The sequence below is a fragment of the Apium graveolens genome, chromosome 10 (genome assembly GCF_009905375.1).
Source record: "Apium graveolens cultivar Ventura chromosome 10, ASM990537v1, whole genome shotgun sequence".
In the NCBI taxonomy this organism is placed as follows: Eukaryota; Viridiplantae; Streptophyta; class Magnoliopsida; order Apiales; family Apiaceae; genus Apium; species Apium graveolens.
In genome coordinates, this window is record NC_133656.1 from 38,822,332 (window position 1) to 38,835,755 (window position 13,424).

The following is a 13,424-nucleotide window of genomic DNA, read 5'->3' on the forward strand; positions in this document are numbered from 1 at the left end:
CTTAAAACCCACATTTTCCACCACATTATTCCACAAATGACAGATGATTTTTGTGAGATGGAGTAGACTGATTCTATTCTGATTTGTTTCTCTCTTTTCTCAGTTATAATTTCATTGTACTTTGGCTTGTTCTATGTTCATGTTAATTACAACATTTCAGAAGTTCATTATTAAGATATACGTCATATTTGTATTTATTATTGTAGTTCTCACAATTTAGACAAGTTTGTTTGAGGAAACTTTTTATATGCCGAAAAAGCTCTAAAGAGTTTTGTGGTTTTTATAGGCCAGTTCCTATATAGACAAAAGATCTACGAAGTCCCAAGTACATTGAATTCCTTGTAGTCATTACATAATAAATTGTTCTTTATATGGTCAAAAGTTTTATGGAGTGTCGGTTATATTGAATTCCTTGTAGTCCTTGCAAAAAGGTTTTTTAAAAATCTGAACATGTTTATAGAATGATTGTTCTGCAAGAACATATGAATATAACTGAACATATTCGAAGGTTATAAGAAAATTGAGACCTGAGCTTGGCACACTAAGCTGCTGTTTCTAGCTCTACTTAAGCTCGATGAAACAAGACCAACAGATTATGTTTAATGACTTTGAATAACACATGGAGCTTAATCTTGGTTGCATTTCTAATGAAAGTCATTTTAGGCCTCTTAGGTTATTGGTATTAATCGTAACTAAAGTTAAATATAGTTTTCAGCATAGGTATTGGAGGGTATGACCATTAAAGAGGGTGTCTACAACATATTATGAGTGGTGTTATATCTCATGGTGCACATCCGACAATGTCTTCTGAGCCTGCGAGTGTTGGGAATCTAACAAATAATATTTTTCGAGGAGTTGCAAGTTTAGGAAGATGACGAGGAGGACGATTAATTTTCTTGAAGAAAACATAAAGAAGAAGTGGCTTTTAAGAACACTCGAGTAGACCAAGCTCCAAAAATGGCACTAGAGCGGATCGCAGGTTGAATACACTTATGATGCCATGGTAGTCCAGGTAAACATTCATTGCATTAAACTCTACTGCAGTACACTTGAATTTTCCTGCAATTTAAGTTCACATGCAAGTGCTATAGACCAACTTTTTTCTTGAGTTCTTGTTAACTAATGTGTAGTTGATAGCAGCTATTTCAAGAAACGGATTAAAAAGGTAAAACATGTAAACATTTGTTATATAAATTTTTAAAAGATTAAAGATACACAAAAATTTGGTTTTTGAAGTAACATCAATGAAAACTTTCTTTAGACACCACATCTGATTAATTTGTTATTTTTTATAATTTAACAAACCTAGCATGCAACCGTGAAAGTTTAGTAAACAATTTCTGAAATTAAATATATAAAAACAGTAAGATAATATCATATGAGAATTCAAACAACGGGTTTGACCTCTAATTTACATTGAGAGGAAAGGTACCTTTTTAGGAAGAATTTGGGAGATAAAAGAGTAATTGGCAGTTTGTTAACCACTTTTATTTTTATTTTTGTGATTTGGGTCTATATTATTTTTTCAGTCAATTTACACCCCATAAAATTAATTTTGCTTCTATTTGCACCCCATTGACGAATTCCCATCCAAGATGACCGTTAACTTTAACGGAAGCGGGGGCATTTCAGTAAATTACTAATTAGAACAGAAGAAAATAAGAGAGTAATTGTCACTTTGTAACCCATTTCTTTGGGAGTTTTTTCAATTCAGGTCTATATTATGTTTCTTTGCAAGTTGCATCTTTAACTTCGAATTTCCCTTTGTTTTGCACCCCCTGTACCATTTTTAACTTTTATATCAGGGGTAAATTCAGAAATTTCCGGTCTCCAAGAACAAATCGCCGGATACTTAGATTTTCCTGTCCATACCAACAAATAAATACATGAATCGATTGCAAATAGGGCTGAGCAAAAAATAAAATTATGTTCAGTCCGGTTCTTTTAAAAAATATTTCGGTCCGGACCGAATAAACCGAATAAACCAAATCACAAATACTATAACTTTATATTATATATTTTACATATATCTTAAAAATTGTAATCATAATTTTTAATTTGTAATTATATTTATACACTCTTAATGTTAGGTCACATAACACTATAGAAGGGGGTTGAATATAGTGTTGATACAATCAAATCGATTTAGAACACAAGTATGTAACAGTAATCAGGTATATTCAATATAATAAACTCTGTTACAATATAACAGTTGTTCTCTCTCAGTGATGAACAATATCACTAAGAACTGCTAGGTTACAATGAATAATGTTCTCGTGTGTATTAACATATATAGTGTAAACCCTGAGCTGTGTTTATATAGTACACAGTTACAAGATATCTTCTAATTGATATGGAATATAATTCTGTCTCCTAAAATATATCAATCAGATATTATCTTCTACAAGTTTTCTAGCTGTCCAACTCTTCATGCATATCTTCTTTTGTTTTAGTCCAGATCCTCCCCTGTAAATCAGCTGCACTCCTTATCTGAAGTACCCGCACTTAAGTCCTGATATAAATCCTAACGGCCGTAAGTTCTGATATAAGTTGTGACTTCGGTAAGTTCTGATTTCCAGTAAGTCCTGATATAAAGTTCTGAAACTAAACACTTCAGATTAGACATGACATCTCAAATATATCTAACAATCTTCACCTACTTGTAAATTATGAAAAATATACAAATTAATAAATTTGATGATGTCAAAAACATTTAAGTACAAATGCAATGAGAGTTTATTTAGACAACTAACTACAACTTACAGTCCTTGCAGCTTTTACCAATTTTACTGAGTCAATCTGAATCCAAAGTGATTCTTGACAAAGTTTGATATCAGCTCCTCTTCTTCATTCCTCGGAACTTGAGCTATTATAACCTTGACTTGCTTTATTTCTTCATCTTGACTTCCAATCTGATAGATTGCAGTCCTAAGTGCTGAGATGTGATTTCCTTCTAAGCCATCACCAAGTCTGATTACCCTTGGGTGAGATGAGTCTTCATTATAGCACAGACATTTCTCTTTCAGAATAACTTCAAGTTTAGCAGAATCCTTCTTATGGAAAATTCACTTCTATCATCTTCAACTATATTTGGAATAAATTCTCCAACCCTTGATCCATAGATTCTGGCTTTATCCCTTATGGTTTTCATGATGAAATTTGACCATCTCCTGGTAATCTCAGACTTTATCTCCAAATGATAATAAAAGAATTGAAGTTCTTTCAAAGATTTGTTCAGCACATCTGATTCTGACATTCTGTATGTTCTTCTATCTTCAAGAAACAGAATCAACTTTTCTTTGACATTACTCTTATCATGAGCATCAAGTACCACTTGAACAGATATAACCTTGTCAAGGTGTCTCTGTGTAACTTTCTCAAGTGGTTTGTCAGTTAATAAGAATGGATCTCTGGTGTTATGGATAAAAAATGTAAGGTGTATTAACTGCTATATTTATTACTAAGGTTCGAGAGCTCAAGGCCTTTTATGGCTGCTCTCGTATTTCGTAGCTTAACTCTGCCTTTACGAGATGCCTACATATCTCTTTGAATTAGAGAATCAAGCCAAAAAATGTAGTTCTGATTTGTGGGGTGAGGCCCCTTAGATAGATATGGGGAGTCCATGAATTGGACTTGGGTTAGGAGACTTGGTGGTCAAGTCTCAGAATTAGAATGGACTTTGGAGTCCTAAGAAGTAGGAAGCTGATCCCTTATCCCACCAGGTTCCTTGGAGGTCAATCTACAAGGATTTATTCCTCCACTAGGACTCATCCTATCAGCTGAATTATCCCTTATTAATTAATTATGAATTTTATTAATATTCAGGGTTTTGGGCCTTCTTTGTTCCATTAGGTCTGATCTGGTCCATCAGGCCTAATCAATGTGTTAACCTTTTTGGTCTGAATGTCATACATCTTCTTATTGGGCCATGTGGCCCAAATCATGTATAATTAATGCAATATTAATTATGTAATCAGGAATTATTTATTCCCTATCATTTGCCCCCCAACTTTTGGGAAACAGTGACTAGATTTCACATAAGTTAAGTTAATTCATTCCCTTACAGAGTATTGTTCCGCGTAATGTGTGGATCGAGCTATACATTTACAACGACTTTCCTTGTATACGGCTTCAGGGTTGTTTTAAAAACTTTCCCATTATCTTCTTACCTTTTTCCCTCTTTTTAGGAATTTTCTGGTATTTTTCAGGAATTTTCCTTTAACTTCCGGGACTTTTCCGAATTTCTGGGACTTTCCAAATTTTCTGCAATTTCTCAGAAACTTTTTCCAATTTTCAACCCTTTTTCGACCAGGATTCTAGTCAAAAATTCGACATGGATCCTAGTCGAATTTTAGGCTAGCTTTTTAATCCTGGTCAAAGAATTATGACTAGGTTCCACGACCTGGACTTCGACCAGGATCTTAGTCGAACCTTCAACCTGGATTTTGGTCGAATTTTCGGTCTTTCTTTGATTCCTGTTCGTGATGTTTTGACTAGGAATTAAGACCAGGGTTTCGACCTAAATCCTAGTCGAACCCACGACCTAAATCTTGGTCAAATTTTTGGACCTTTTTTGATTCCTGTTCGTGATGTTTCGACTAGGAATCATGACCAGGGTTTCGACCTGAATCCTAGTCGCACCCACGACCTAAATCTTGGTCAAAATTTTGGACCTTTTTTGATTCCTGTTCGTGATGTTTCGACTAGGAATCACGACCAGGGTTTCGACCTGAATCCTAGTACGACCTGGATCTTGGTCGAATTTTTTGTCCTTTTTGGACTCCTATTCGAAAAATTTCAAGCTTGATTCACGATCAGGGTTTCGACCTGAATCCTAGTCTTTTTAATGGGTGCTTTTCTGGCTTTTGCTCGAAAGAATTCGAACTGGATCCCCGACTTCAAATTCGACCTCCATCCTGGTCTTTTGAACGTGCATTTTTTAGGCGCCTGTTCGAAAGAATTCGAACAGGATTCACGACCTTAAATTCGATCTCAATCCGGATCCATAGTCTTTATTGGGCTTTTCCTAGTCCAACTTGGATTGGGCTTTTATTGGGCTTATTTTTCCAAATCCTTTTTGGATTTGGGCCTCGTTTTGTGGCTTTTCTTTCTCTAAGTCCTAATTGAATTTGAGATGGGCCTTTATTGGGCTTATTTTTCCAAATCCTTTTTGGATTTGGTCCTCGTTTTGGGGCCTTTATTTCTCTAATTCCTAATTGGATTTGAGATGGGCCTTAAGAATTATTGAAGATAGTCTGGAAGGTTCCAGAATTTAACAAGTTCACAGATATTCTGGAACATTCCAGAGTTTGGGCTTTTTCTTTGGGCCTTCCGCTTAATGGCCTTTTCTGCCCTTTCGTCTCCCCTTTTTCTGCCTATATAAAGGAATGAATGGAGTCACTCACTTTTCACTTCTCATTTCTTACCTCTTGAGCTCTCCTCTTTTCTCTCACAAAAAACCCTAGGTCTTTTTCCAGAGTTTTTTAAGATTTTGCTCGCTTTCTCTCCAGGATTTTCAAATTCTCAAGTATCTTTCTTGCATTCTCTTTTTGTCTTCTCATGCTTAGTTTTTGCATCAAATTTGTGTTAAAAGTTTACGCCCCTTTTTCAGATGGCTGATAAGAAAATGACCCGTTTGGCCAAGATGAATGTGGCCAAGAAGTCAAATGAAGTCCCCATTCGGTCAAGGTACACTTCATTGATTGACATGATCAATACTCGAGGGGATGGGTACCCATCTAACGCGCATCTGGACGCGCATGATCACATCAGTATCTTCCAGGATGCAAAGGAGTTGGACAAGATACAAACTTATTTCAAGATCAAGGAGCCCTTTAAGCTGGTTCTTGCGGGTCCGGCCGACAGGGCCTGCCAATGGAAGAAAGACTCCCTATGCGTCTTTAGGGATACTTTAAGGGCAGGTATCAGACTCCCCTTTCATCCTTTTATTCCTGTTCTGCTAGCTGATGTGGGCATCAGCCCTTGCCAACTCCCTCCAAACTCTTGGAGGCTGATTCTTTGTTACCTATCGTAATGCGCCAAGCACAACCTTCCTACTTCGGTTGCGTTGATCAGAAAAAATTTTCAGTTCAAGAACAGCCCTGACAAGAATCTGGGGTGGGTTTCTTTGAACCAGCACCCCACTGTTCCTCACATAGTGAATAGGAAGTCCATCCCTAACAATAACTTGGGGTGGAAGAAGGAGTTTCTATACGTCTTTAGGAGGGCGGCGACTGGGGCACCCTCTTTCGTTCGTCTTTTGGGCTAGCTTTGGATGGGAGCCCAAATGATATAGTTTTATCTGAGGAGGAGACCAGGGCCTTCAACCTCCATACTCAAGATAATGGGACTTCCCACTCTTGGGATCTTATCAGGGAGACCGTTCTCGTGGAACGTGGGCTTTCTTCCGTTCCTAAAAAAGGTATGTTTTCTTCCTTTTCTAGTCATCTTCGTTTCTTTACTAATTTCTCAATCCACTTCACTTATTCGTTACAGTTGCTGAGAAAATTGAAGAGGCTACTAGGCTTAAAGACCTGGAAACGACCAGGATGAAACACGCCAGGAAGGTCTTCAAGGACCCGCGCCTTGGGGATCGCTTCCCAGAGTTCCTTCTCCAGGCGAAGGAAAGAGACGAGGAGGGCCCCAGCCAACTCTTACGTACGAAACAGAAACCAGGGGCTTTCTTCTAACCTTCCTGGGGAATCCGGGGGAAGGACTCGATTGTGGGCAACACAGCACTTGCCAAGGAAAGGTCCATGCATTTCATTTCCCTTGTAGATTATCATGACCTTGTCCTTCAACAGGACTTGGAGGCCAGTGAGCTTTTCGGAGCTCAGGCCTTGGTGACGGTACATCTTTTTCTTTTGGTATCCATAGCTTTCTGTCATAATTTTTCTTTTTTCTCACTTTTCCTTTGTCTCTTGTAGGCGAACGTCCACTTTCAAGGGGCAATTTACCAAGCCAAGGCTTGGAAAGTTGGCCTAGAAAACACAAACAAGAAGCTAGAGGAGGCTAACCAGCGGATAGAGGCTCTTCAAGCCCAACTTGCCTCCTCAACTTTCGATCTTGAAACGGCCCGAGCTGAGATTGTTATTCTCAAGGCCCAAAAGGACAAGGCCTTTGATGGATGGATGGATACTCAAGAATTCAAGGACTTAATGTAGAGCACGATGCCCTCCTTCATCCAGTCAGCTATAAGGAAGGTTGGGACACTGCTATGGAGGCTATCCAGGATGAGTTTCCTGAGGTTCTTGAACAATCTTCCTTCCCTTGCCTTGTGCAAGTCCCTGCACTTGGAGGCATTGCAGATAAGCTCGCTGATCTTATTAAAGATGGAAATTCAACGTCCCCGATCAGAGCGTCATCAGGAAGCCAGGGTCAAGGCCAAAAAAGGAGGGAGCCCGAATCGAGCTCTGAAGAGGAGGAATCTTCTTCTGAGGAAGAGGCCGAGCCCCTTATTAAGAAGGCGAGGGTGGAAGAGCCTCCAAAACCAGCGTCCCCTAAGGCATCTAAGCCGTCCGAGGGTAGTTCTGAGGAGACCTCGGCGGAGACTTCTGAAGAAACTTCCGAGGGGCCAACTCAGGAGACATCCGAGGAGACTTCAGATAGCGGTTTCGAAGAATCTGAGCCATCTAAGGCCTAACTCACTTGCATTATGTACTTTTCTTTTCTTCAGTCATTTTTGAATTTTATAATCGACTTTGGATGTTTTGATTTGTTTTGTCTAAGTATTGTCATAGTTTTTCCGAACTCAAATTTATGATTTGGTTTTACCCTCATAATACAACAATTCAGCAGGCTAAATCAAACTGAATAATTTTCATTATGACTTGGTATTATCGATACATTACATGGGATGGGTTCAACCCTGATAAAACCTAAACATATCTTCTATCAAATATATAAGAATCCTAAGCAAGCAAAGCTTCAAGGTACTTTTAAACCTACTTGTCATTCCGACAAGTGAGAATCGTGCTTTAACTATTTTACACATAGTACACCTTCAGGTTTTGTGCATGCCAAGTTCTCGAGACTTCAAAACCATCCATAGTCTCAAGCTTGTAGGCTCCTCTACCCTGAACACTCTTGACCTTGTATGGCCCTTCCCAATTTGGGACAAGTGTCCCTTTCTGCCCTACACCAGAAGCTTCCACCTTCCTCAAGACTAAGTCACCCTGTTTGAAGAACCTTTCCTTAACCCTTAGGTTGTAGTAGAATGAAGCATTTTTCAGTTATTCCACTATCTTCGCATGTGCCTCATCTCGCACTTCATCAATTAGATCCAGGGCTAACCTTTTCCCTTCCTCATTTTCCTCAGCATTGAAAGCTTGAATCCTGGGGGAGGAATGTGATGTCTCTATAGGAACAACTACCTAGGCCCCATATGCTAACATGAAGAGAGTTGCTCCAGTTGTGACTCTACAGGTAGTCCTATAGGCCCATAATATTGGGTGTATTTCATCCACCCAGTTACTCCTTGACTTCTCGATCCACTTCTTTAGTCCATCCAGGATTATTCGATTCGCCACTTCCGCTTCCTATTGGCTTGCGGGTGAGCCACAGAGGTGAATCATAATTCAATTTCATTCTCCTCACAATACTTTTTGAATTCCTCATTGTTGAACTGTGTTCCATTGTCAGTGACTAGGATGCGGGGAATTCCATACCGGCACATAATATTTTCCCACAGGAATTGTGCAACCTGCTTAGTTGTGATTTTGGCCAAAGGCTTGGCTTCAATCCACTTAGTAAAATAATCAATGGCTACAATCAGAAACTTCCTTTGTGTTGTGGCCATGAGGAAAGGCCCAAGTATATCCATTCCCCACATAGTAAAGGGGATAGGTGAGTTGATGGAGGTCAGCATCTCGGGGGGTTGTCTAATGACAGGTGCATGCTTCTGACAACGGTCACACTTCTTCACATACTCTTTGGCATCAGCCATCATTTCTGGCCAATAGAAGCCTAAATGGGTTATCTTATGAGCTAGTGCTCTGCCCCCCAATTGTTTCCCATAGATACCTTCATGTACTTCTTCAAGAGCCAAGCGTGCCTCATCGGGCCTGAGACACCTTAAGTAAGGAACCACATAAGATCTTTTATACAAAATCCCATCTATCAAAGAGTTTTTTAGTGCTCGAACAACCAACTTCCGTGCTTCAGAGGCATCATTTGGCAACCAACCGGTTTGAATATGAGTCTTAATGGGATCTATCCATGACGTCCCCAGATCTATAGGAGCTATAAGCTTAACATCAATGCTCCGTGTCTTTAGAATGCAAAAGTATACACTTCCTGAACTTTCCTCTATCTCAGATAAAGCAAACTTCGATAATGCATCTGCCTTAGCATTTTCCTCCCTCGAAATGTGCTCAATATGGCATTCATCAAATTGGGTCATCACAACCCTTACTAGGCGGACATACTTAGCCATCGTATCATCCCTTGCCTCAAACTCTCCCTTAACCTGAGATATGACCAACTTCGAGTCTCCACAGACCTTCAAGTTCTTGACTCTCAGTGTCCCTACTAGGCTGAGACCAGCTATCAGAGCTTCATATTCTGCCTCATTGTTTGTGGTCGGGAAGTCTAACTTCATGGCATACTTAATCAAGAACCCTTCAGGGCTTTGTAAAACTAAACCTGCTCCACTTGAATTTGTTTTTGATGCTCCATCAAAATAGAGAACCCAATATTCTTTCTCCTTATTATCCTTTTCTTTGTCCCCCTTATCAACTTCCTTGTCTTGAGGTATGGTATCTTCCTGCCCCCAACTTCTTGGTTGGGTATGGTACATTCCACCACGAAGTCAGCTAATGCTTGGGCTTTTATTGCCGTTCATGGTTTATACTGGATGTCGAATTCTCCCAGCTCTATTGCCCACTTGATCAACCTCCCACTAGCCTTGGGACTGTGAATGATATTTCTCAGGGGTTGATTTGTTAGCACCTCAATTTTATGAGCCTGGAAGTAAGGATGCAGCTTTCTCAAAGCCATTACCAAGGCTAAAGCAAACTTCTCAATAGTTAAATAATTGAACTCAGCTCCATGCAGAATTTTACTGACATAGTACACGGGTTTCTGGATTTTCAGTTTCTCCTTAACCAATACAGCGCTCAAGGCACTCTCTGAAACGGCCAAATATAAGTATAAAACTTCATTCGAAGCTGGATTGGCCAGCAACGAGGCCTGAGCCATATATTTCTTTAATTCCTCGAATGCCTTCTGGCTCTCTTCACTCCATACAAAATCCTTAACCTTCTTTAAGGACCTGAAGAATGACAGGCACTTGTCTCCAGACTTGGAGATGAATCGTCCCAACGCAGAAATCCTTCCAGTGAGTTTTTGAACATCTTGAATAGTTTTTGGTGGCTCTATGTCCAGGATTGCCTTTATTTTATCGGGATTGGCCTCGATTCCTCTCTTGGAGACCATCAATCCCAAAAACTTTCCAAACACTACTCCGAAAGCACACTTTGTAGGATTTAACATCATCTTATGGTATCTCAGGACCTCAAAAGCTTCCCTCAAATGGGTTATATGGTCAGTCTTCACTAGACTCTTGACTAACATGTCATCAACATAGACTTCCATGGTCTTGCCAATAAGATCCTTAAAAATTTAATTTACCAACCTTTGATAGGCGGCTCCTACATTCTTAAGACCAAATGCCATAACAAGATAACAATAAACACCAAAGTCACTGATAAATGATACCTCTGGGATATCGTCCTTATGCATCTTGATCTGATTGTATCCACTAAATCCATCCATGAAGCTCAGCATCTCATGTCCAGCAGTGGCATCTATCAAAGTATCTATCCTTGGCAACGGAAAACAGTCCTTAGGGCATGCGTCATTCAGATCAGTGAAGTCCACACACATCCTCCATTTTTCATTGGCCTTCTTCACCATTACAGGTTTTGCTAACCATTCTGAAAATTGTATCTCCTTCATGAAACCAGCCTCTAAGAGCTTCTCTACTTCCTATCTTGTAGCTTCTTGCCACTCTGGGACAAAACTTCTTTTCTTTTGCTTCACCGTCTTCCGACTCGGATCCACATTCAGCTTGTGAGTAATTAGTTCCGGGTCTATGCCTGGCATATCAGCTACCAACCATAAAAATATATCACTATTTTCTTGCAAAAATTTCACCAAATTCCCTCTAAGGGGCTCCTCTAGTGTGGCTCCAATGAAAGTCACTTTCTCAGGGTCCTTGTTAGGCACAAAACACGCGCTAATAATTCACACAAGTATACGCGTTCACAAGTAATATAGAATAAATTCTAGTTCGTTCCCATAGAGACTCAGACTAATTATGTTCAATTAACACTTACTCACCAATGTATGATTACTTCTCAATGTCAAGACAATAACACTTAAATTTGATTAACTAATTATTAACTACAATTAACTACGAGAATTAAACACTTAATTGACACTTGAATTAACAATATTAAACACACATGAGATCATAACTTTATTACTACTTCCATCAATAGTTATCGTTATTACCCTTAACATGTAACGGTGATGATATTAATCGAACAACACGAAACTGATAAAAGCCAACTTTCGTTGTACTAATACCATTCTACCAAACATCCAAAATTAAGATAGAAGCTGAATATGCAACAATTATGTTGAGACCCTATATGTTTACAGAATTTGACAATATAACGATTTAAGCATAAGTTATTCTTTATGATTACACAGGGCAAGTAAAACGGTTAGAGTTACCCACTAATCATGCATACACATACATGAACCTATGCTAGCATGGCAAGTTCTAAACCTCGAGATCCACTGTCGCTTCACAAGATATTAACAGCCTATCTTATATGTTCGCGACGCACATAAGACGAATAAGCGCAACCTATACTAGATATCATACAATCATCACACACTAAGTTATTAACCAACTAACTAAAGAAATCCATAGTAAATCCGTTACGACCCCATGATCACGATTAGCCCATGATAAAACTCATCGTCACCATGGGTTCATATGAAAACATGATAATAAGACACAATATAAACTGATAAAAATACTTATTAAAACCAGAGTACGTCACAAGAGTAATAAGGTTCAAAGTAAAGAAAACTAGCATCCACTGATATAACGAATAAAAGAATCACAAGAAAACGTATGCTTTCTCTTCTTCATTGCGATGTGCTAAAACGGTCTTCTTCCTTCTCTCCCTGCTCCTTGCTTGATACCACACTTATGTGAAACGTCTCTGAGAACTACTTATATAGAAGCCCACAAGAACCAGCCGTCTCAGAAGTCCATCAGAATAAGGATTATAAAATTCAGTATTAAAATTCTCGTCCCTGAGCGGCCACCCCAGATTCCTGAGTGGGCGCCCAAGCTCCCAAGCGGCCGCCCAGTATCCTGAGCGGGCGCCCAAGCACCTTCTGGAAAATTCTGAATTCTGCTCCTAATTTTTGCTGCGTTCTGCCTCCAACTTTCCACAACCAATGCCAAGCACTTCCCTAGGCTTATTTCTGATGAATTCGTCCTACATACGCAAGTTATACCCTGAAATGCAAAAACACTAGAAAAACGCATCAAATACACAAAATACCTGATTTCAAGACATCAATTCAAGCCATTATAAGACGTTCTAAGTGGTATAAAATGCCACTTATCACACCCCCAAACTTAAATCGATGCTTGTCCTCAAGCGTCACAGACTCAAAAATAAAACAAAAATATGCATAAATGCAATCTACATGAAATACAGCGATCCCCCTCACAATGACTAAACCAACCAACTCATGATATCTCAACAAATGCAATTAGGCGAATAAAGATCAATCAAATTATGCAAACTAACATACAACCAGAAACGTGGTGTGTGCGGATGCTTAACCGATATGCTTCGAAACTAGATCAATTATCATAACTCGATTATCCTCAAGGCAATCACATGATTATACGAAGAATAAATTCTAGGCACAAAATGACTTATAACACTTCAAGATTACTGGAGCTTATTAGAGAATCATGCTTTTATTCAACACAACAACAAATGCTTATTTGACCGTGCAATGAGTGAGGTCCACAAAAGACTTATGCAATGGCATCCATTTAGCGAGCGTTAGGTTAACGGATCCCAGACTATAAAAGCCTTAGGTCACTAGGCATAAAGTCCCCTAAGAACTTAATAACTCGAATACCAAAGAGCCCACTCGTGATCAATTATGCATTAACTCTTTATTTTTTTCCTTTTTTTCTTTTTTTTTTCTATTTTTTCAAATTTCTGAGCAAGTGTGTTTCGCTCCATCTTGCTCAACCCTAGACTACTCGCATAAAAATATGAGCCGACTACTAGCCATTTGACGCCTAGCCACAATTAGCAATGAATTCTAATTTTTACTCCAATTTTTTTTTCTTTTCATGCCTTTTATCATTAAGAGCC